Below are 23,264 nucleotides of genomic sequence, written 5' to 3'. Positions count from 1 at the left end.
AGGAACATCAGGGCTACAGAAAGCCCTGAAAATTAAAACAGAGCTGGAAAAGAATAAAGACCACTCATTTGCCTTAAAACTCGAAAGCGGAACCCCTGGGATTTGGTGTTCTATAACAAGGCTGGAAACATTATTAATGTTAATAAATAAACATCTGGATTGACTTGCAGTCCAAACGCAAGCGTCGTTAATATTTCAGCTCTATTATAACTATGCTGCCTTGTCTTACACTCACCAGTGTTTCTTCTGTCTTTAGCTTACACTTAATTTTCTCTGACTCTTTTAACGCGGGTCTTGTTTTCCGTGAAAATGGACCCTGTTACATAAATGTTTAAGCACCACATGCCCACAAAAAGATTGGAAATTGACACTGATTTCATCTCTCAAATTCGCGCAACGTGGGTCTTTTCAACGGAAACCCTACGATCCACCGTTTGCTTCTCTTTCATTTACCACGTTGTGCTACATATAACTAACTCCAAGAGTGCCAAAATTTGCCGACAAAATTTTTGTTGAGCTAAAATTAAAACTTAAGACCGTCAGGAAGCTCTCTGTTAACTCCATTTTTTTTTTTGGTGTAAAATGTAGGCAGTGTTAGCCTAGCTCGGGATCGTATTAGGGAGAAAACGTAAAAGACAGAGGCATGCACCAGATTAGGCCATGATCATGGCCGAGTTTCACTTGGATCCTCAACTGTACTCTAGAAGCAAGGTCATTTGTGAAAGTAAAGGCCAGCACGACACATCTCCACCAAGAAAAGCGTAATAAAACCAACGCAAAATTACATGAGCCGGCTCCAGAGAATTCCACTCGTAAATACAATGAGGGGCTTCCCCGCCAACTTCAGCGAGAGTGTCTGTCTCAGCATCCCGGGCTGCTGCTGCGGCCCAGAGCCTTTTTCTCGTTGTAAACTTGAGAGGTCGCTATGCAAAGTCCCCATGCGTGGAACCAGTTAATTGTTCGCAGGCCCTTTGCTTGAAATAAGATGCTTTTCATTTATTTCTCCTGGCTTACGGGAATAATGAAACGAGCAAGCAAAGGAGATAACTGTACTGTTAAAAGACAATCCCTTCGCATAGCTATTGTCTAGAAAGCAAGCAAAACTCCAGTCTGCGTTCAGTGACTAGCCTGACATGTATTTATAGGAGATTATGCACAACAGAGCTTCAAGTCATTTAGAAAGGCTCCCAGTCCCCAGGGCCTCCACTGTATTTATATGCAGGATCTCATATTATTTTTCCCGGTGTTATGGCAACAGAGATTTCAGTGTTTACAGAGCTATCAGGTTCTGACAGGCCAAGCTGGGGACTTCGCCTCACTGGCTCACGCTTGAATGGAGCCAGGGACAAGGGAGTCAGCACAGGCTCTGCTACGTGAACAGCTAACGTCTGAGCTGGACAGAGGAGGAAGAGGAGGAAGCAGGCGAGGGGCGCTCGTCAACTCACGGAGCCACCCTCCCCTGGGAATTCGCCCTCAGGATCCTGTGGTTTAGGAATACATTACAGAGTAGGCTGAGCCTAGTAAGTCAGAGTAAACCCCATGGAAAAGCAAACCCCAAGTTCCTACTAACAGTTTGTACTGGGTGTGGAATTTCAAAGCTCTGCTGAATACTGGACCTCGGAGACCATTACTAGGGCCCCCAGGATGGCTGAAGGGGAGGGAAATGCAGTGGCTGCAGAGAGGGCAGACCCAGGGCCCTCTGGCCGCTGCGCTTTTAAGCACACAGTGAAGAGCAGCACCCCACCCCCTCCCTTCGCACCGAACTTAATCACCGCCCAGGGCTCAGTATTTCTAGGACGCTCCAATCCTGGGGTCACTTGCAGTATGAAGCTGGTTAGGAAAATGTCCCAGAAATATTTGTATCTCACAAGATTATTTTGAGAACGTGCCACCTACTCCATGGAAATAACTACGTCTAACGGGACCTCGCAGCCCGAGGTTCCCTGCGTTGATGTTTTCTGGAGTTTGCCCCAACTCTTCTGCACTCTGCGACTGAGACGCAAAACTAGACATGGTTAAAAAACCAGCCCTTCCAAGCATATTCTTTGGACATCTTGGTTCTGGTCGAGGCAGGAAGTAAGAGCCACAGTGTTAACCTTGGACACAATAAGTCACCACTTCCCAGAGGAGATGTGGGCCAGGGCAATAATCGAGTCGGAGAAAAATCAAGCTGGAGGAAAACAAAACGGGCTCTAGGCCAAGCTTCTTTGTTCTGCTTTTCCTTGTGTGCATGTTCCTAGGGGTATTGATGTTTATTTGGTTGCAAAAAAGCAGGATGGACTTTACAAATATGTGCCTGATTTGGGCGGCGGGGGGACAGGGTGCTGTTTAAAATTGTAAATAGCAAGAAACACGCATATTTCCTAATACTCAAGACAAACATTCCAGCCAATAATAAACTGTGCCTCACCACATAACATAGGATATGTGATGAAAAATGTTTTGTTCCATGGTATGGACTTCCCATTCATGTAAAATAAATTTTAAAATATGGGGGGTGAGCTATAATAATAATTGCAATAAATGCCTGTACGTCTTTCTAGATAAACTGGAACTGTATAAGGAAACAGCTAGAAATACGTCGGCGTGACATCATGGTCTGTCCCTTGGGAAGCGGAGGACAGCTGACTTCGCTCACCCTCTGCCGACTCCCCGGAGACCCTGGCTCACAGAGGAGGCTCCCCGCGGCCTGGCTTCCCAGCCCCGGGAGATTAAAGGACGTTGTTCGGAGCTGCGTTTCAGCCTGTCTCCCTTTCCTTCCATCCACCCACTTCCCATGACCATGCGGCAGCTGCAAAGGCAGCTGACGTTATCATTTCCATCCTCGCCACGGTCTTCCTTGTCATGAAGAAAAGGAAATGCGTCGCAGACACAATTCATGGCCCAGTCATCTGGCCTAAGGACTCTCGAGAAATAGACACAAGCTCGAGCCTTGAAATGAACTCCGCAAATGCATTCATCACTCATCTGACAAGTGTTTCCTACCCCTTCACTTACGTGTGGCTCTGTACAGGGCACCAGGGGTGTGGCGACGGGCAAGGTGAACGGGCGACAAACACGGGGACATCTACGACTGCCAGTGTCACGGGTGCTAAAGAGCAAACCGAAAGGACGTCATGATAGAGGACACGGAATCCCTTCAGACACTGGGCGCCTAAGCCCGTCTTCCACGGATGACGTGGGAGAAGAAACTTCTTGGATAAGAAAATCATTTCCAAACTAAATGAACTGGAAGCCTTCCGCCCATGGTATTTCTCATGGCCTCTTGGCGACTACTCACTCTAGAAGTCCGATGAAATATACCTGATACGTTTTAAATGTCTCAGTCTTCTGGAAAAGTGCACAGGATGATGTGGGGGAGACATGCCTTACCCCACAACTCGATACCCCGTTAACGCATCCAGCCTGTTGACCTCCCGCCCCGTGGACGCGCCATGGTGTCTGTGGTCAACGCGTTCCTGCCGCTGGCCCCGAGAGCTCGGGCCAGCAGAGCACAAAGCCGCCGAAACGGGGCGCGCGGACTCCGCTCGTGGGGCCCTGGGCAGCACCCCGTTTCCACCCCTCCCTCCCGGGCCCGCGACCCGCGACTCGGCTGCCGGAGCAGCACCGCGCAGAGCGAACGCGCCTCGGGAGCGCCGCCAGCCCCGACGGGTGCCCGCGCCACCGTCCGCGCCCCGGCTGCTCCGGGGCGGCGGGGACGCGGCAAGCCCGACGCCGTGCAGCAGCGCGGCCCGCGCTGCGCTTCTGCCGCCGGGGGGTGCGGGCGCGGCCCCCGGGACCCCGCGGGCCTGGCCGCGGCCGCGCGTCCTGAAGCTCCGCCGAGCCTCTCCCCACCTCCGCGCTCGCCGCGTCCCGCTCCTGGGCAACCAACGCGACGCCGCGGGCCGCAGTCTGTGGCGCGTCGGGATGGCCGCGGCCCCTTCGAACTGCGTGCAGCGCGGCCGAGGCCAGAGGCCAGCGTCGCTGAGGGGAAGTCGGTGGCCGCTCACCGTCGTGCGAGCCAGTGACCCGCTTCCGAGCCGCGGCCGCAGCAGGCGCCGGAAAGAGCGCGGCGGCCGGCCCGGCGGCCTCCCGCCGCCCGTGAGGAGCGCTGCTCGCCGGCCCTCGAGGGGGCGCCCTGCTCACCCGTCCTCCAGGGGGCGCCCTGCACGCGGCCTCCAGGGGGCGCCCTGCTCGCCCGTCCTCCAGGGGGCGCTCTGTGCGCGCGGCCTCCAGGGGGCGCCTTGCATGCGCGGCAGCGAGGGGGCGCCCTGCTCACCCATTCTCGGGGACGCCCTGCGCGCACGGCCTCGAGGGGGCGCTCTGTGCACGGCACAGAGGGGGCGCCCTGCGCGCGGCCTCCAGGGGGCGCTCTGTGCGCGCGGCCTCCAGGGGGCGCCTTGCATGCGCGGCAGCGAGGGGGCGCCCTGCTCACCCATTCTCGGGGGCGCCGTGCGCGCGGCACGGAGGGGCGGCCTCGAGGGGGCGCCCGGCACGCGCTGCAGCTGCAGCTGCATTCAGGTCGTCGCCTAGTTAGGTTTCCGTCCCCCGTCGCCTGCCGTGATTCGCCCGAACGACGTCTTAAACGGGGGTGCAACGGCCCGCCCTCCTGCACTGGCCGCCAGCCTCTGGGGGCGGTGCTAACCTCTGCCACCGCGCAGGGACGGAGAGACAGAATTAGTCTTTCGATTTGCCATCCTGACCTGGGTGACGTCCCCTTGGGCTTTGCTACTACAAGAGCTGTGACTCCCCAGGCTGGGACGCCGGCATGGCTCCTCGGCCCGGTGGCAGGTATGTCCACCTGGTTATTCAGCCAGGAAATCGGGTCGTGGCCGCCAGATAGGCCCGGAGGCCCAGGGGACCCACCGTGCGATGTCCTGGGCCAGAACTTCATTCGTCACCTCAGGCTAACAGGAAAGTCACAAGAGTGTCTGGGTTTCCGAGGACCGGTGTCATCTCAGATCCTCTCTCCAACAACCCTTTACCATATGAGCATTCCCCTGACCCTGGGACACAAATTCATAGGCGAAGGATCTGTTAAGGAAGTGCCCTCGGGAGGAAAGGCACTGGAAGAAGCAGAACAAAGAGGAGGAGGAGCCTAGCGGAGATGTGATTTCAGCCGAAGACTCAGCCTTGTGCTAATCCCGGGTGAGCGTTCAAGTGGAAAGCGACAACTGAGCACGAATTACCCGGACGGGAGGCGAGCGAACGGGTGCCCCACGTCCTGCGCCCGTCAGTCACTGGCCAAGGGCTTCTAGGCACTTCTGGGTCTCCCGAAGTGGGGTCGCCAGGAGCAGTCACCAGAAGAGAGTTGCAGGCAAATCACAGGGAGGTCAGGGCGGGGGTACACACGTGACAATAAAAGGGGCCCAAGGGGTGCTGCCGAGGCATCAGCTACCTCCGCCACAGCAGTTAACTGGGCTCACAAAGGCCAAAGGGTGATGAAAGTGGAAAGAAATAAAAAGGACCAAAAATTGGTGCAGAGGAAAAGTTAAACAGGGAACTGTGAGCTGAGGGAAATGGATGGCCTGAGACAAAGGAGAGTGAGAAAGGCCCCTGACTGAGCAAACATCCACCCCTCCCCTCGCATCTCCCCAGCAGCTGCACCCCCCGCCCGCCTGCCTGCCCCAGCACACACACCTCCTCAGAAGAACCACCAAACAACGCCCACACCGGGTCATCCCATTAAACTTGTTTTACTGGTTTCCTTGCCTCTCAAGAGGAAACATTTCCTCAATAGTGAAGAATTTAAAGTACTGAGGGCAGAAACCCTGGTTTGGGGGAGCCGAGAGGCCTTGTGCAAGTTACTTAACCTCTTCAAGCCTTATTTTCATATTTTAAAAGGTGGTTAATCATACCCACGATACAAGAATTTTTGAAGATTAGGTTTTGAAATCGGCAAGAAATGACAAGCACGATGCTAAGCTTGTAGCAGGCACTAAATAAATAATAGTTGCTCAATCCTTCAGACATTTCCCCAAATTAGACTGTGCTTTTATTTTCTTGAAATTCTTCAGAAGAACTAGATTTCTGCTGTGACACAGTCCTAAGTTGTTATGGGGTCAGGGGCAGCCTATTGAAAACCCAAAACCTGAGTCGCAAAATCTGAAATAACCCTGGCAGATCTCTCAGGAAGAAATTCACGGTTTTCCTTTATTTTAGTTTCCATTGTGAGAAGAGGTTTACTATTACAGGGTACATGAACTAACAGAACTGACTCGGGCTTTAAAATACACGAAGCTCACTTAATGTATGATTTTGTACCACCGTTTCCCACCTGGGTATCAGGATGATGTTAAGTTTCGGCCAATAGGAGAGAGTTCTCGGCTAGCACGGGGACATGAGGTCCGCTGTGACGACCTTCTCCAGGAATCTGTATTTCCAACTAGTCGAGGACCTAAGCACCAGCTAGCAGGGAAGCAAAAGTCCCACCTATAACATCAACGCCGAAATAAAAAGCAAGAGAAAGCATGTGATAAGGAGAGAAAAAGTTAAAATGTATAAGATATGGGGATGGGGCAGAGGAAATTACGTGAATGGATAAGAAAGTAGTCAATAATTATTGCCAAGGAGTTCTAGCTTACTACTTGTAATTGCTAAGCCCAAAATCAGTCACCTACAGTAGGTGGAGAACGAATGGAGAGATAGTCATAGATATTAAAGATATCGCCATCGATCGATAGCTGTTGAAATGAATTATGAAAGGAGAACACAGTCCAGCATTTCCAAACATTTCTGTAGACTGCAATTCCCAGAGGGAGGCTTTATTTTTCCATGCGTCTTTGTCATTTTCCTTCTATGTGTCACCACCTGGTGCCCTTTTGTTCCCGGCCTGGCCCTGCAAGGTTTTAGGTTGCTTGGCAACTGATTCTTCCACTCATGTGTCTCAAGGAAATAACCCTCACTCCCAGGACGTTGCGCGATCCAAGTTATTACAGTAAGCTCCGGTGTTTACACCTAGGCTGGGAAAGATAATCCTCGTTCACAATGTTTCCACTGCAGTCTATGAAAATCCACATAAAAGCCAAAAAAGGTAAATAAGAGCTCCAGGACCTGTTCCTTCTTTCAAGAACTGTCAATTTGGTAATATACGGACAGATCTTGGTAGAAGTCGGTCTAATGCTGAAATACTCCTGGCTCAAATGTAACCAGGAAAATGTGTGGACACTTGTAGACAAACAAGAGGACAATTATTAGATATTTCCAGGATTCTAAATAATAGAAGTCATATAATGTGGTTGAAATACTATTCGTTTGTTTTTTTTCACTTGAAACCTTCAGCCTTCCCAACCCGAAGCTTACACACACACACACACACACACACACACACACACACACACACACCAGGAAAACGCAGAGGAGAAAGCAGTATGTTGTTTGCGTCAGAGGTTTTAGGGCTCCAAGAGCTAGAGACAGACGTCATCTCATCAGGAGCTACAAGGCAAGGAGAAGGCAAAGCGTCCATCAGTTGATCTGGACAAATTTATTAGCCAAACGTACGCGCATCTGCTGAGCGAGATGCGGAAGGGCGGCTTGGAATGTTACTGTCCCCTTCCGAGTCACATATCCTGAAAGGGAAGCTCCCACGCGTGGCGTGGGTTCATCTCATCACACCCATCACAGCAAAGACATTATTTGTAAATTATTTTTTCTCTTAAGAGGCATGTTAGCATGGGTAGGGACTCAAAAAAATACTTACTCCCTTTCCCCAAAATGTAACCATTTAGCCTCTCGTATAGGGAGCATTCTTGAAGCAAAGGAACCTCCTTATGTATTAGTTAAGAAGAAAAAGTATGAGGGATTGAGTGAGTAAAACCGAGACACATCTACTAAAGCTTTTTCCAAACTAATAGGTGCACAGAAATGGGGCCGTTTGTTGGCACTCTTCACAGTTGATGTGACGAATCTATATTTCGTGAAATATTATGCAATAATGAAGTCTCCCTTATGGTCTATAGTAAGTGGTATGATCTCAATCCACCCCAAATCCAGCAACAGAATCAAGACATTTTACTCTGAATTAAGAATATCGAAAATGTGTACAAATAAATTAAAATAATCAGATCCTTTTTTTCAACCAAAAAATTGGTAAAAGATTTTGAAGGCTCATGCCCAGCATAGCGGAGAAACTAGAAAGATTAGCATTTCCATATTCTTTTAGTAGATGTGTAATATGGTGTAAACTTTTTGGAGGAAATCTGTCAATATAAATCAATATGTGTACAGTTTAATCTAGAAATTCTATTTCTAGGAATTTATACAGCAAAATTGGGTATAAAATAGCTGCAAAGATGGCCACACAATGTAGTTTACAATAATTAAAGAAAACTACTTATAACTTCAGCAACAGGAGATTTGTTTAAACGTTTATTCAAAAAAATTGGGGGCACACATATCATTCTTTTTTTCTTCCTTCCTCCTTACCTCTTCTCTTCCTTTTTTCTTTCCTTTTTTCCCCTCTCTTTCCCTTTATGCAGGCCTGACTTTGAGACTGATAAGTCCACACTTAACAAAGCAAATCCAATTATCCTCTGGGTGCTTTGGCTTCTCGGTCCCAGAAAGGACCCGTGTAACAATTACCCCCTGTGACGAGAGATGACAAATGCTGAGGAGGATGTGGAGAAAAGAGAACACTGGTCACCATTGGCGGGAATGTAAACGGGCGCAGCTGCTATGAAAAACAATTTGGAGGTCCCTCGAGAAATTAAAAATAGAGCTACACACGGCCCAGCAATACCGTTTCTGGGTATTTCTCCCAAGGAAAGCAAAACCCTTCTCTTGAAAAGATACTCATATTTTTGTGTTCACTGCAGCAGTAGTCACCATAGCCAAGGTATGGAAACAACCCAAACATCCGTCAACAGATGAAGATCAAGAAAATGTGGTACACGTATACAATGGAATAGTATTCAGTCTTAAAAAAGAAGAAAATCCTGCCATTTTCAACGACATGGATGAACCTGGAAGGCACTGAGTGAAATAAGCCAGGCAGGGAAAGACGAATGCTTCACAGCTTCACTGAAATGTGGACCCTAACACACCACCACCATCATCAACAACAACAACAACAACAACAACAACTCATAGAAATGCAGAGTAGAACAGTGGTTGCCGGAGGCTGGGGTGAGGGAACTGGGGAGAGGTTGATACAGGGTACGAACTTGCAGTGTCCAAATCAATAAGGTCTGAGGATCTACTGAATAACGCGGTGACAATAGTTGATAACACCGTATATTCTATAACTGAAATTTGCTAAGAGAGCAGAGCTTGAATGTTCTCACCGAAAGTGGGGGGTAGACATGTCAGATGATGCATGGGTTAATTAACTCAATGGGGAGAACCTTTCCATAGCATTAATGTACACCAAATAACCACGATAAATATCTTCAAATGTTATTTGTCAATTATAGCTCAATAAAGCCGAGGGAGGGGAGGTTAGATATGTAAATAAACAAACAATACCCCGATACTTCAGGGTCCATATCTGTACTTTCGTGTGGTAAATTGAATCCTATGCTTCTCTGAGTCTTTGGGACTTCCCAAGGGCGTGGCACTATGACATCGGTGACCACGGCCCTGTGCCCCGGCCGCTGCCCTTACCACACTGCCCACCCCCGTCCTTGATCCATTCAACTCACGCTCGGCCAGGCAGCGCCCGTGCTCAGCGGTACATGTGCTACCGATGAACCAATGTTTTCACAGGAGGAAAATTTTAAGACTCTAAAATAGAAAAAAATAAAATAAAATAGACCGATTCATAGTAAGAAAGCATCAACATCCTCAACACTAGATAGAAAGCGCTTCTGCTTCTAGAGGGTTTTTCTCACTCCTTTCCAGAGAGCGTCCACGGCGAGAGGGATAACCCTTAGCACATTTCTCCTAAAGACACCCGAATGTTTCGATTCCAGCTCAATCCTGACCCAGTACGAGGGAAGATGTTGTCCCAGGGTCAGAAGTGTCTCTGCTCATGCACTGGAAAAATGGGATTTTTGATTTTTCAGTAAATTCCTGATAAAGTAAGTGATCGTGAACAAATCCGCAAGCCAGAAATGTCTGCGAAGCTGAATACCAGCACGACCCACATCTGTCTCAGCGCGTGGGCTTTCTGCGACTTCGTCACACATCCTCTTCCTTAGAAGTTTTTGGGAAGGAAAGGTCAACGAAGCCTGCTGCAGCACCGTCTCGAAAATGGCCTTATGACTGTAGAGCCCATCACAGTCCTACAGACTAAACACGATGATAAGTTCAAAGGCCTCGACCCACATATCCTCGCCCGACAAAGATGGTTCTCATAACCTTCTAAAAGAAAACACGAAACGTTCCCGAAATCTTAGTTTCATTTCTGAGTTGATTACTCTAAAATCTCATCATCAAAAATAAAAAAGGGCTAAAGCTGGACCAGTATCATTCACTTACCACACATTTACAATGACTAGGCCCCAGACGGCGCCTTCCAAAAGAAACCGTTCGTTTATAGAATCACTAAACTCTTGCCAACTTAGTATGAGATGTTTAACCACTCAAAATTTATCTGAAGTGGGGTGGGGATATTTTCCGGAATCGATATTTTCTTCAGACAGTTCTGTGCATAGAGTGCCAAGTCAGCTGATCGATAAAGAAAATTTAAAACGTAGAAATTTCTACTTGCCTATCTCTAAGCTCCTGAGAAAATGAAAATTAAGGTCCAAAGCGACAATACGGCCATCAGGAATCCAGAAATCACCCTGAACCTGTGCAGCGCAATGGTCGTGAGTATTCGGTCGCCCGGTCTGGGCGACGTAGGCATCTGAGGGCTGTGTGTTATCACGTGCTCTTACTTCATCACGGCTGTAAGCTGCACGTAGGCATTTTTTGTTTGTTTGTTGATTTGTTCTCTTCGACCTCCGTTCTAACTTTCCATTTAAAGCCAAATAAGGACATCGAATTAAAGCACTAAGTTAAGAGGCAGAACAGGCCGGAAATTCCGAAGCTGAGTTTCTCGTTGTAATTTTAACTTCCCCGTGATACGTATTGCGGTACGAGTTAGCATCTCGCATGTGTGTGCAGCTTTGTATAAAGAGCCGGATTCTGACCTCAGTCACACTCATTTTATTTTTACTAAAATGTAAGAGGGAGCAATGAAGAATCAAAGCAGGGCCAGAGGTCAGCGGGCTGGAAGGCGACCGATGAAGAAGAGAGTTACGAGAGGCACGTGAGTTTGGGAGGCTGGAAAAGGAAATAAGGCCCAGATGGGCTTGCGTTAGTGAGTGTGCGACTGCACCTCGCGATTTTTTAACATGCATGTTTTCACATGCTTCTTTTCAAATATCTGTTAAACAACAATTTGAACCGCATTAATTTTTAAATTTTTTTTTTTTAATTTATATACAACTCGAGCGTTTGGTTCTCTTTGATTTCACCTCTTGCTTATAAATCTTCGAACCGGTCATTAACTGCTTGTAAAGCCCTGGCACCTCATATATTGTCACTTAATTATGTTTTACTGCAGCGCACTTCCTAGGAGGCAAAAATTCTACACAAAAACACTTATAAAGAAAGCTAGGGCAGACAGCCTGACTAAGCCAGTAAGGATAAAAACGGTTGCTGACGAGCGAGTAGAATTGACAACCAAAGCTTTCTGAAGCAAGGGGGAAGGCAAATAGCCAGGATGTTCGAATGATTGAGGGAAGGATGTTTCAGTTGGTGGGGTGGGGGGGCAGGCGGGGGAGGCAGAGCATAAAACTGGAAATAGAAGATTAACCGCTAAGCCTGTTCAGAATGCAGCATAAAGAGAGAAAAGGGATCATTAGCCCAAAGGATCTAGGCAGGAAGGGCCCAGGGCAAAGCCTCCTGGTACATCCGGCCTTCAAGTCTATCTAAGATGCTGAAAACTACCCCGTCAGAAGAAGGGCCTGTTTGGTTGGTGTGAGCCTGCCCAGGACGTGAGGGAATGAGGAAAGACTGGAGAAAAACGGATTCGAACTGCAGAGCACACTGCTCAATTGGAAAAAGGTGCAGCCATGTCCAGGGTCACATGCGACGCCAGTTAGGAGGTGGCGGGGCGCGTGCCTGCCGGCTCCCGGGGGCGGCATCGGCACCCACGAGAAAAGTCGTTAAAGAACGTGTATCTAGAAACATAAAGCTGCTATCGGCTTTCACACAGAACTTCCTGTTTTTTTTTTTTTTTGGTCACTTATCTTAAAGATATACCTAAAGAAATACAGAAATCAAATATAGGAAAATCTCCAGTTATAGAAAGAGTAAAGACAACACTACATGTAAAGTTAAAAAATGGAAACAAACTAAATGCGGAATAATGAAAGACAATGTAAGTATAATTTTGTTGTTTACACACTCAATGAAATATAAAGGATAAAAAAGCACGCAGCTCCGCTCGTGAAGAATTCCTGCCCTCTCCAAAAAAAATTAATTGCATCTAAACCTAATCAAGCTTTTAGATAAAACTTCCGGTTTACCGGACATACCACGTTGAGAAGAACAAGTTAAACTGTCCATAAATGAGCGATCTATAATTATGGACAATTGACCTAGTGTCTTCGGTAATTCAGTGGCCTGACGGTGAGTGGGAGAGAGGTCTGCTTTCGAGAGCTCGCTGTCCAGTAGAACATTCTGCAATGATGGGATTCACCTGTTTCTGGGCTGTCCCGGATGGGACTCGCTACACACATGGACTCTCGGGCCCCTGAAATGTGGCCAGTGAGACTTATGTTCTGAGTTTCTTAATCACATCTAATTTTAACTCATTTAAATTGTAAAAGCCACTTGTGGCCAGTGGCTACCAAGTTGGATGACACAGTTTTGGATTTAAAAGATTTAAGAAATACACAACTACATGCAATGTGTGGATTTTGCTGTATCCTGAAGCGGACCAATTTAGAACGACCCGTTTGAATCTTCGGGGGAAATTTGAATAGAGCCTGAGTTAGATATTAATTTTGTCAATTGTGATAAAGGTGTGAGGTTATGCGAAAAACTACTCATTTTAGAGACCCAGGCTGAAATGGTTAGGGGTGAACTAGCAAAAGTCACGATGTCTTAGATTTGCTTCCAGCAAAGGGAGAGAGAACAGAGAGACAGAGCAACTGTGACAAAACGTAGCTGATCATTTAATCCGGGTGAGGGGCACGTGACGTCAATTCTATTTTTCTCCTTTTTGGTGCATAGGTGTACGCGTGAAAGATTTTTATGCTAACAATTTCTAAGATTCATAATTACATGAAAAATGCTCATAAATGCAATTCAGCGAGAGGACAGAACACAAACCAGCCCGTTCGGCATGGCCATAAACAGTTAACTGGTAATGAGCTAAAAGGCTGATACCGAGGCGCAAGTCATCAATTAAGATGTTCAGATTTGCAGATTATTTTATTTATATTTCACCGGTAGAAGTAGCACACGGTCGGGAGGCTAGGACATGCTTATAGGAATATTTCGAGCATGCTTAAGTAAACACACATTAAGTATGGCAGAAAAAAATAGTTTGAGAATCACTGTGGCTAGAACACACACACACACCCATACGTGCCCATACACAGGAAAAAGACCAAACGGAAACACACTGTGTAGTTTAGCCCATCGCGGTGGTTTTGCTCATGGGGATGAACTAAATAAAGAATGGACAAATTTTTGTAATGTGGTTATGTTACTTTTGAAATGAAATTAAAGCCGCAAAATTTAAAAAAGTGAGATCTATGGTTTGGTATATGGAATTATTCTTAATAGATCCCGACGTTTACTGCCAAGACACGAATCTATTTCTCCACACTCTACTGCCTTTTGGGGGTTTTCAGAAGATGTGACTAGAATAGCATAAGGATATTCATAAATATATTTGCAAATGTAACGTGAAAATTTAATATCATGTGAAGAGAAAGGGATAATTTAGATGACCTTAGAAGTCATATAAATTTCTCCCTTCTTCCGACTTCAATGGTAATATTTAATATTATTCGATAATTAACTAATTAACGGTGACATTTAATATTTGCCATTTCTATAGTATACAGTATATTTAACATAGTCGGGCACTGTTTCAGCACCAACCGTCACTCTCACGACACCCCTTTGGGATGTGGGGTTTTACTATCCCCATTTAGAAGCTGGTGAAACTAAGACACAGAGAAGTTAAGTAACTTGTCTAAGACCACACAGCTAGTAAGAAATAGAGCCAAGATTTAAACCCAAGAAATCTGGCCCCGAGTCCGCCCTGTCAGGCACTAAGCTACACTCGTTCAGGTAATACCTCTGTTGCCTTTGTTCCTTCACAGGTGAGAACTGAGCATCTTTGTCTCTCGCTGTGACACGTGCCCCTTCCCCACAGCCCAGGTTAATTTGCTCAGTAACGGAAGTTTAGTCTTTAAAGAGACCCAGTGTGTGGGGGTCCCCTCTCTCCATGACGGCAAGCGGAACACTGCCGTTAGGCGAAGCATGCAGAATAGAACGGAAGGTTTTCACACCATCGAGGATACCGTGCGGCCGCGTGTGCAGGGGCTCAGCACGTCGCCTGCCCTGGGTCGCAGACGCGCGGGGTTTCCCAGCGTGCATCCCACGCTCTGGGGCAGCTGTGCTCCTCGAGTCCCCACGCCCGCCTCGCACAATAGTTCTCTGACGTCTTCAGCGGAGCTTATCGGTCGTCCTATCAGTTGGCACGCCTGCCGCCCTTATTTCTGCAGCAATCATCCCTCTCCTTCTAATTTCCGGCCTCTAATTTGCTGGGGTTTGCGAAACCGTGTAAGCGTGCATGCTGCAAGCATGAGTCTGTGAATGAATCCATGTATGAACGTATGAACGTGTGGATACACATCCCTTTTCACCGAGGATCTGAGACAGCTTTCCTTTTAATTGATGCAATTAAAAAGGTAATGAAATTTTTAGGGAGTTTAAACAGTAGGAAAATAAGAATAGGTAACTAGCAAAGCCAACAGTAATAACAAAACCTGCAGACCCTGTCCTCACTAGAATCACTAGCACTAGGTAGCAAATAAAGCTCTGAACTTCCTGGGAGTCCTAGCAAACGTGAAAAAGGGATCGATTAGTTATAGGTCCACAATACTCAGAAAATAAAAACGAGTTAGCTGTTCAGAAAAATTACTAGCACCTCTTGGCATGAAGACCTCAGAGGATTTTTTTCATGGTGTTCATAAAATGGATGACGTAAGAAAATAGATAACATCTCCGATGGCATTCTGATGATAGATAGTATAATGCATTTCAGATAATGTTCCTTCTTAAATCCCTTAAGATAAGCCAAAAGCAAATACACAAGAAAATTAAAAAGACCTATAAAGTAAGAGTGAGCACAATTGGGCTGAGGAACTGTGAAACTCAGAGACATGCACAAACTTTATAAAGTTACGTATGAACTATTTTCCTGGATCGAAGGCTGTGGTACATATTCCTGATGGTCAAATTCCAGAGATGTAGGTGCATGAACATCTATACCTGTTTTTTGGTGAAATCTATTCCCTTCAGGGAGCACTTATTTAGAAGCCGTCGAATACCCCTGGCTATTCGATCTAGTTAGTTCTCCAACCCCACATTCTTCATTTTCTGAGAGGGGATAGAGAAGTCTGAACATCTGAGCTTTCTTTACACTCCTCAGCTTCCAAAACACCAATGAAAAGATAAGAGTGAACGATTTTTTTTTTTTAAAGAAAATTTCTAAATTTGTAAATTAGCAGAGCGAGTTGAACAAAGACATACTGGAATTCGCACATTAACCAGGAGATATTCTTTCTTTCTGAGCTGTTTCTCTGAAGTGAATTTAATCAAAAGCTCATTCGGTGAATTTCAAAGCAAACCCACCAGCTCACTTTACCTTCCATTTACGTCCCTAACAACAGGGCCCGGGGGCTGTTCCTGGCTTTCGGGCTGTACACGCGCAGCGCCTACTGTACGCGGGGAATGTCTGCGAGTGCGGGTCCCCGGCGCCACACAATGAACGGCCTACGCCACGCCGCAGCGCAATCGCTCGGCTACGGGGGTTGGGAGGGGGGGAGCTTTTTCATCCCACGGAGTTCAAAGTTCAAAATGTATTTCTCCGCTTAATGCAATGCTAGTGCAAGTGTGTTTAATATATTCATTCTAAATGCCATCAGAGGATGGTGGTGTTAACATTGTGGCTTTGTTTGGACTGCTTTTGTGCAAGTGCAAACACTGAGTGTACGACATCTAATGAGATTAGGCGCTTCCTGCAAAATTAAAGGCGGGAGACTTGACTTCAAACACAGTGCCGCAGTGCAAATCCCTTCCTTACTCTAGTTCTTGGGCCATTTCAGCAAACTAAAGTTTGAGAACCACCTTTACCCAAAGATTTCCCTCGTGGCAACCCTTTGTTAGAATACTTGATATTAAATACCTCCTAAAAAAGTACATGTTTTGTTCTGTTTTGTTTTGTTAGTTTTTTTAAATCATCATTAAAGAGTACTATAATTAAAAAGGATGACATTGAATCAAGACAAGTAAGAATTAACCAAAAGCTTTCTACGGACCCAGAATTAAACATGAATCCTTTAAAAGCTGTGGATTTTAAGTGTGGTTTTGTTTTGCTTTTACAAAAATATAGAAAACAACAAAAGAAATTTGATTCCATCACAACATTGATAATAAATCCTGTGATTTTTTCTTCCCAGCATAATTAACATTTAATGAGAGCTTACTTATGTCCCAGGCACTTTTCTGAGTGATTTTTATGTATCAAATTCATTCTAACCACAACCTTAGGAGACCATTAATATTATTAGTCCCGATTTACAGGTGAGAAAACAAAAACTTACTAAACTTACACCGTGGTTTATTAAACCAGAATAACAGGCCCAGGGTAAGGTAGGAGCTATACGCTAAAAAGCTGAGCAAGGAAGGACCTTGAATCTAATTACAAGTATTTTTAACTTCAAACAGGGATACAAAGACTCCCCAAAGAAGGGACAAAAACAAACCCATATTATCTGAGAATCACTATCCCAGGCCTAAACCAGATTATAAAAAGGGGCCATGCAAGCTTCCCTATGGCAATCCATGGATGACATGGTTAGGAAGAAGGAAAAATCAGAGGTCAACTCCGAGCCTTCTCAGTTGCAGGGGAAACGGAGGAGGAACGGAGGGATGGATGAAAGATGCCTTTCATGCAACACGCCTAGCAACCGAGCTCCAGAGCTGCCAACGGAAGTGAGAGGTTAGTTGCAGCAGATCAAGACCTGGAGAAAGTGATAACTTCCGTTCGGGGACCTAACTATTAGGTTCAGTCATATCAAATAGCTGTTTGACCATTTCTACCTGCCGAATTTCACGTGTGCAAGCCAAGGTGTTGAGACGGTCAAGCGTGGAGAGGCTCCTGATGACAGCGTTTTAGGTCAGACGAGGGTCCACCGCAGGGCCAGCTGCAGGAATGGATTCACGAGTCATCGGGACATGGCTGATCCCCTGGAGCCATGTCAGAAGTTGCATTTCCAGAGGTAGAAAAGAAAAGGGTGGCTAGCAACGCCTCCGGTTAGAAGAGAGAAAGAAGCCAGGGACATGTGAGGACAAACAAGAAATTCTGTCACTACTATTGTTAGGCCAGAAATGCTTAACGATCTAGAGGATGAAATCAGAGGGAGGACTCCGGGTGCACACAAAAACGTCCACGGGACAAGCCATTTCTGTCAAATGACAGATTACAGGGGCTGAGGGGTGGCGGGTGGATTGTCAAGAAATGTGATGTCAAATGTATATACACATTCCATGAACTTACCCTAGAGAGGAAGATAAAGATGCTGTTATTCTTTCTTAATGAGATTATGTTGTAGATAAAAAGGAGTTGAGACGACAAAAAAGACCCAGGTATTTTTAACGGCAAGAAAAACAAACTAGAAGCAGCAGAGCAGCGCGTGGTTCCCAAGAGAACATGGTAAGAACACGGTATCTACGTACGTGAGACAGGATAACCCCGCCTGTCAGAAGTCAAAATACCGTGGGGTGACGGAGCTTTCCATAGAAGACAGGCCGTTGCTGCTCTTTGTGACTTTGTGGTACGGAACCTCTGAGAAACAAATCCGATAGAATTTTTCAGCTAGAGAAATCCGCCCTCACACTCAGGCCGTGGTGTTCTCGGAAGTGATCGGAAAAGCGGTGTCCGGAGGCAAGCTCGCTCCGGTGTACACGCGGAAAAACGGCAGACTGGGACGGGGGAAGGGGTGCAGGTCGCGGCCTTCGCCGTCTCCCTGAATGGAGCGGGGCTGGCCTCTGGGACCGGGAGACCAAGGGTTTGCGAAGTCAATGGAAGAGGAAGTGGCTGGGAGAGAAACTCATAGAGGACCAGGAGTCAGTAATGTGCCAGCACCAAGAAGGATAGACTCAGAGCAAGAGGACATATCACAGCACCCAGCTTTGCTTCTCTCTTTTTAATCCCGTCTCATGACACTCACATCCTTACACAAACATACACGCGTGCGTGCGCACACACACACACTGACCCTTAGAGCGGGGATTGTTTCTCATTCATAGTTCTACTTTGCAAAAGACCCAACAGGTTGTCTTACTCATAGTAGACATTTACTAAACAGGTTGGATGAATGGGGTGGATTTATAATTCATAGACTACTTACTATGGGCTCAGTGGCACATGGATAATCTGATTTAATCCCTTAAATAATCCTAAAAGGTAGAGATTGTTACTATCACTATTATACAGCTCAGGGAAAACGAGGCTTAAAGAGGCTGGTGGCGGCCAAGGGTTCAAACTTGGCATTCTCTCAGAGCCGTAATGGATAGAGAACACCTGGGCAAGCACGAGGCTTCTGTAAGGTCACTGTAAGGTCACGCACGGAAGAACGTGGCCCTATTATTACAACGTGGGCCCCAGTGTGACAGCTAGCCTGCCAGCTAGCATTTGTCCAGAACTGTCCTGCGTGGCCTTATCTGAAGTACTTCCTATTTCCTTATCTGCATAACAACAAATCAGACAGGATCTTCAAAGTACCTTGCAGGTGTGAACTTCTGAGACTTTAAACCTATTCCTAATAGCGGAATTAAAAGTAGTTAAAATTCTTACATCATCTTGATTGGCTAATGCCCCTCAGAGGTACTGATAATCATATTCGTAAAACTGAAAGGGCTTTGTAACAATCTGGAGCTTTGGAAAGGCAGTTGCTGGTCTGTGAATTGATTGTCAATCTCAGGCAACTAGTAATGTTATCAAGAGACAATACAGCCAAACTCTTAAAAAAAAAAAAAATCACTTCTTTTATTTGTCTGAACAAGTAACCTACAATGAAACAGCCAGGTGGAAAGTACACACTCATTCTTACTACAGTCTCAGGAGTGAGGCCATCATGAATGAACTAAGACTGGGGGTCTGAGCACCCTGTCCCCAAACGGTCTCATGAAGTCAGCAGTGCAGTTTCACAGTCTCCCTCAGGAGGAAGTGTACATCTTTGAAGCACAAGGGACTCAAATGACATCAGTATTTTAAAATGTACTACCAGACACCCGTCGGACTCCATCCCCCAGGCCACCAGAAGGCAGAGTCACCATCACCTAAGTGGAAAATGATCTTCTTTACACCTGGAAAGTTCTGTCTAGCCCAGGAATGAAAAATGTACTTTCATTCCTGGGCTAGACAGAACGCTAAATATTCAACCACTTCCCAGCTCTCTACTACAGCTTATCAAATGATGCCCAGATGCCTCAGAAGATGGAAACGGGAGCTCGGAGACCTCACTGAGGTGGCGAGGGTCCTCCAGCCGCCGAGAGGCTGGAATAGCCGCGCTCGAGTGCCCAGGCCATGTAGGTATGCTTCATGACACCATCCAAGGTCATCAGAAAAGGACCATCGCGTTTTATTGCAGAAAGCAACGTCTGAGGCTGGGCGGATTCTGTTTAGTATGCTCAAGGAAGAAGTACCTCCCTCAAACGAAGCAAAGATAAAGTGTTCTTTTTGCTCAGTGGGAAGAAAGAATCGCAACTCTACCATATTTGTGGTGTTTCCTTAGAGCAGCTCACTATACGTTGACTGCACCTGAAGCGGACTGTCGTCAGCGACAAAAACCATCATTATCCTTGTCATCCCCCCCTCTTTGGCCCCGACCCCCAAATCACTTGCTCTGGCACAAACCTCCAATATTGCAACCATTTCTCCTTCAGGAATTGCAAAGCCTTTTTAAAACCAGAGATTGCCTTTTCTTCTCACTGCTAGAAGTGGAAACCCTGTGCTTTGGAAAGCCACAGGAAAATATTTGGTGGGTCACATAAAACACAAGAAAAAATGTACTGACGCCTCATCTTCCGAAACCACTTAGCACTTGGCTTGCAGCTCAAGTCGTAGGGAAGCCTTTGCAGACGAGCGTAAGGACAAGAGGCTACTTTGCTCAAGTTCACGGGTGGGGTGCGGAGGAGGTACGCGCTCGGCCCCCGTGTGTGTGCTGGCTTACTGGCAGGAAGTCCCACTTTCACAGGAAAACCACCCGCGGCACTAAAGATGACTCTGACCCGCCAGGTTGGCAGCTGGAGCAGATTCTTGGGAAGCCAGTCTCTGCGGTCGACCTCACTCCCTGATAATGACAGGCCCTTGCCTTACCCTCAACCCTGAGAAAGAAGAAGAAAAAAAAAATCAACATTCTAAAAATAAGAAGAAAGGAAAGGGGAGTGGCGTCCTCGCCAATGCTGTCCCCAGGAGGCCATGAAAGAGGCTGACAGAGAGCCTGGGTTCGCTGCCCGGCTCTGCCTCGGAAGCTGAGCTGAGAGCCGGCCAGAGGGAAGGGAGAAATCGCCCTGCAGGCCGGCCTCCCTGTGTGTGCTCGTAGGAGGGACTCACGTACATCATTCCAGCCCCTGCTTCCCCTGCTACACAGAGTGGCTTTTTGAGGTCAGTGTTTTTAAGAAAAAGAATTTCAAGCCGTATCTTCGAGCTTTAAACCCCGACCTTCTGCGTATCTTATACTTTCTTCTACCATCCAATCGAATTTATAGAACTGAAAAGATTGCTTTAATCGCTTTACGGGGCCATGTTTCCTTATTTGAATGACTATTAGCTAAGTAATTAGAAGCTCTGTTAATCCGCTATTCCAGAGTGAACCAGCTGTTTATTGAGAGTTTACACTTTAAAAAAGAAAGAAAGAAAAGAAAGAAAGAAAGAAAGAAAGAAAGAAAGAAAGAAAGAAAGAAAGAAAGAAAGAAAGAAAGAAAGAAAGAAAGAAAGAGTCTTCCCACAAGGAAAACCAGGCCAAATTCCTGGGATGAGAAACCATAATAAATATAACTCGACTACAGAAGTCAGTGGATCGAGGAAGCTCAAACCCTATCCCCAAGCCCCTAAATCATTAGCTCTTTAAAACAAAGTAAACGCTGTTATTGACACACGATTATTGGTGGACTTCTTTAAGTAGGAATTTTAACAAATATAAAACTTCCCCTAAAAAAAAAAAAAAAAGAAAAAGAAAAAGATTTTGACTTATCCTAGACTATGAAGCCTACAAAGAGACAGGGCGTGGCCGAAAGGGATTGATTCTTTCTCACTTTTTCTCACACACGATTATTCCCCCGCGGCCTCGGGGCCCAGTGCTCCATCCAGCCATCCTCCAAACGCTGCGACATTTGCAGATGCTCGCTGTTCCTCCCGGCCCCTCGGCCTGGGTAGACCTCTCCGTTTTCCCTACCTTCTCCCTCTGGTTCTCCGCCCCATCTGGTTTTTCTTGTTTTGGTGTAAATGTCACTTCCTTAAGACACTCTCCGCCGAAGTCCCAGTCTGTCTTAAGTCTCATGCCGCCCCGGCCCTCACCTCCACTCCCTGCCATTTGCTCTCATGCCCTTAAAATACTTGTGATAAATTAGTTCTTTGCGTAATCACGTATTTAACGACTACGTGATTTTTACGCAATGCCTGCTTTCTTGACTTCATAAGTTCCAACCCAGCGGGGTCCTGATCTTTCTTGGTTGCTGCTTAAGCATAATGTGAGTACTCAGTGAATATTCTCCGTGAGTGACGAAGTCTTGGCATAAAACGTTCACTACTATTCTACCGGCTCCATAGCATCTTTGAATTTTCTGGAGGCCCTGGAGTATAGGGTTGGGAATACTTCATCAGAAATCATCCTGTCTGAAGCAATAGCATTAAAATAATAATAATAATAATAATAATAATAATAATAATAATAATAATAATAATAAGGAAAACAGTCAATGGCTCTCTGACCTGTGAAAAAAGAATGGCCAATAAAATTACCTTGCTGAACCAATAGCCACTAATTGGTCTGGATGATAAAGCCAAGAGGGGAAGTTGGGAGCGAGAGGCCAGATTATGGAGAGTTCGATTCAGGCTTTAATATATGATAAACGATCGAAAGCGTTTGCATCGTAAAGTGACATGATAAAGCTGTGAGATTATTCCAGAGGTAAAATGTGATATCGATTCAAAGGGTAGAGGCTGAAGGCAGAGACCGGCGTAGAAACTAAAGTCGTCTGGTTTTGCTGCAAATAACCTCAGTGAGTGTGGGAAGAGTGAAAGCAGGAAAGAAAGACTAGATGCTGAGAGGTCAGGGGGGAAGCCGCCAGACTGGTGAGGGTGGAGGGCTGGAAGGTCCCAGAGACGGGAGCTGGGCGGAATGGAGCGGGGGCGGGGAGGGTCATGAAAAGGTCTTCCCTCTGTTCCCAGCTCTCTGGGGGCCCTGGGACAAACCTCTTCAGCCTCATCTTCACCTATTAAATGGAAGGACGGGCCCAGAGGATCAGAAACTTTCAGCTCTTCGCGGAAACCAGAGAGTCGGCCGGTCATGGGTGGGAGGAACAGCAGCACTGTGTTCCGTGTGGGGTACGCGGCGCCGGAGCAGAGTGAGAGGTCCAGGAAAAGGCCCCTGGGAGGAAAGGGGGGCTGCCCAGCAGCCGGGCCTCCAGGCCAATGGCAGGAGACTCAGCTCTCGGGGCGAGGGCTCGAGCTGCAGTCCAGGGGATGGGAGTGAGTCAGTCGGCAGCGGGAGAGTGTGGCGGGCAGCGGAGAATGGCCAGTCCGCATCTTCCCTAGTGCAGGGAATCCCCAGCTCCAGGTCGCCTGTGGCCACGAATCTCCCTTGGGGGTAAAGGGGTTCATTTCTGCTCCGGGACAGAGATGCTGCTCCCCCTCTACGTATGCTTGCACCTTCTTTAATTCAGACTGGTGGCAAATGGAACCCCTGAGTCAGGGGGGACCCCGAGGAGCTCAGAGCCTGCCTTCCCTGTGGGCTCCTGTGCCCAGCGGAGAATCTCGAAGTCAACTTGCAAATGTAAGAGGACCCTGTGGACCTTACTGGTCTCCACTAAAAAGCCATTTAGCCATT

At 46.8% G+C, this 23,264-nt stretch overlaps 1 long non-coding RNA gene across 2 annotated transcripts in view; it reads right to left on the bottom strand.

Moving 5' to 3' along the window:
• The window catches only part of LOC118612410, a 197,228-nt gene that overhangs the window by 131,681 nt on the left and 42,283 nt on the right, over window positions 1–23,264 (bottom strand). The window lies entirely within an intron of this gene.

Source organism: Rousettus aegyptiacus, unplaced genomic scaffold (assembly GCF_014176215.1).
Source record: "Rousettus aegyptiacus isolate mRouAeg1 unplaced genomic scaffold, mRouAeg1.p scaffold_m13_p_16, whole genome shotgun sequence".
Lineage (NCBI taxonomy): Eukaryota > Metazoa > Chordata > Mammalia > Chiroptera > Pteropodidae > Rousettus > Rousettus aegyptiacus.
The sequence above is the reverse complement of the archived record's forward strand: the minus strand, read 5'-3'. Positions and strand labels throughout refer to the sequence as shown.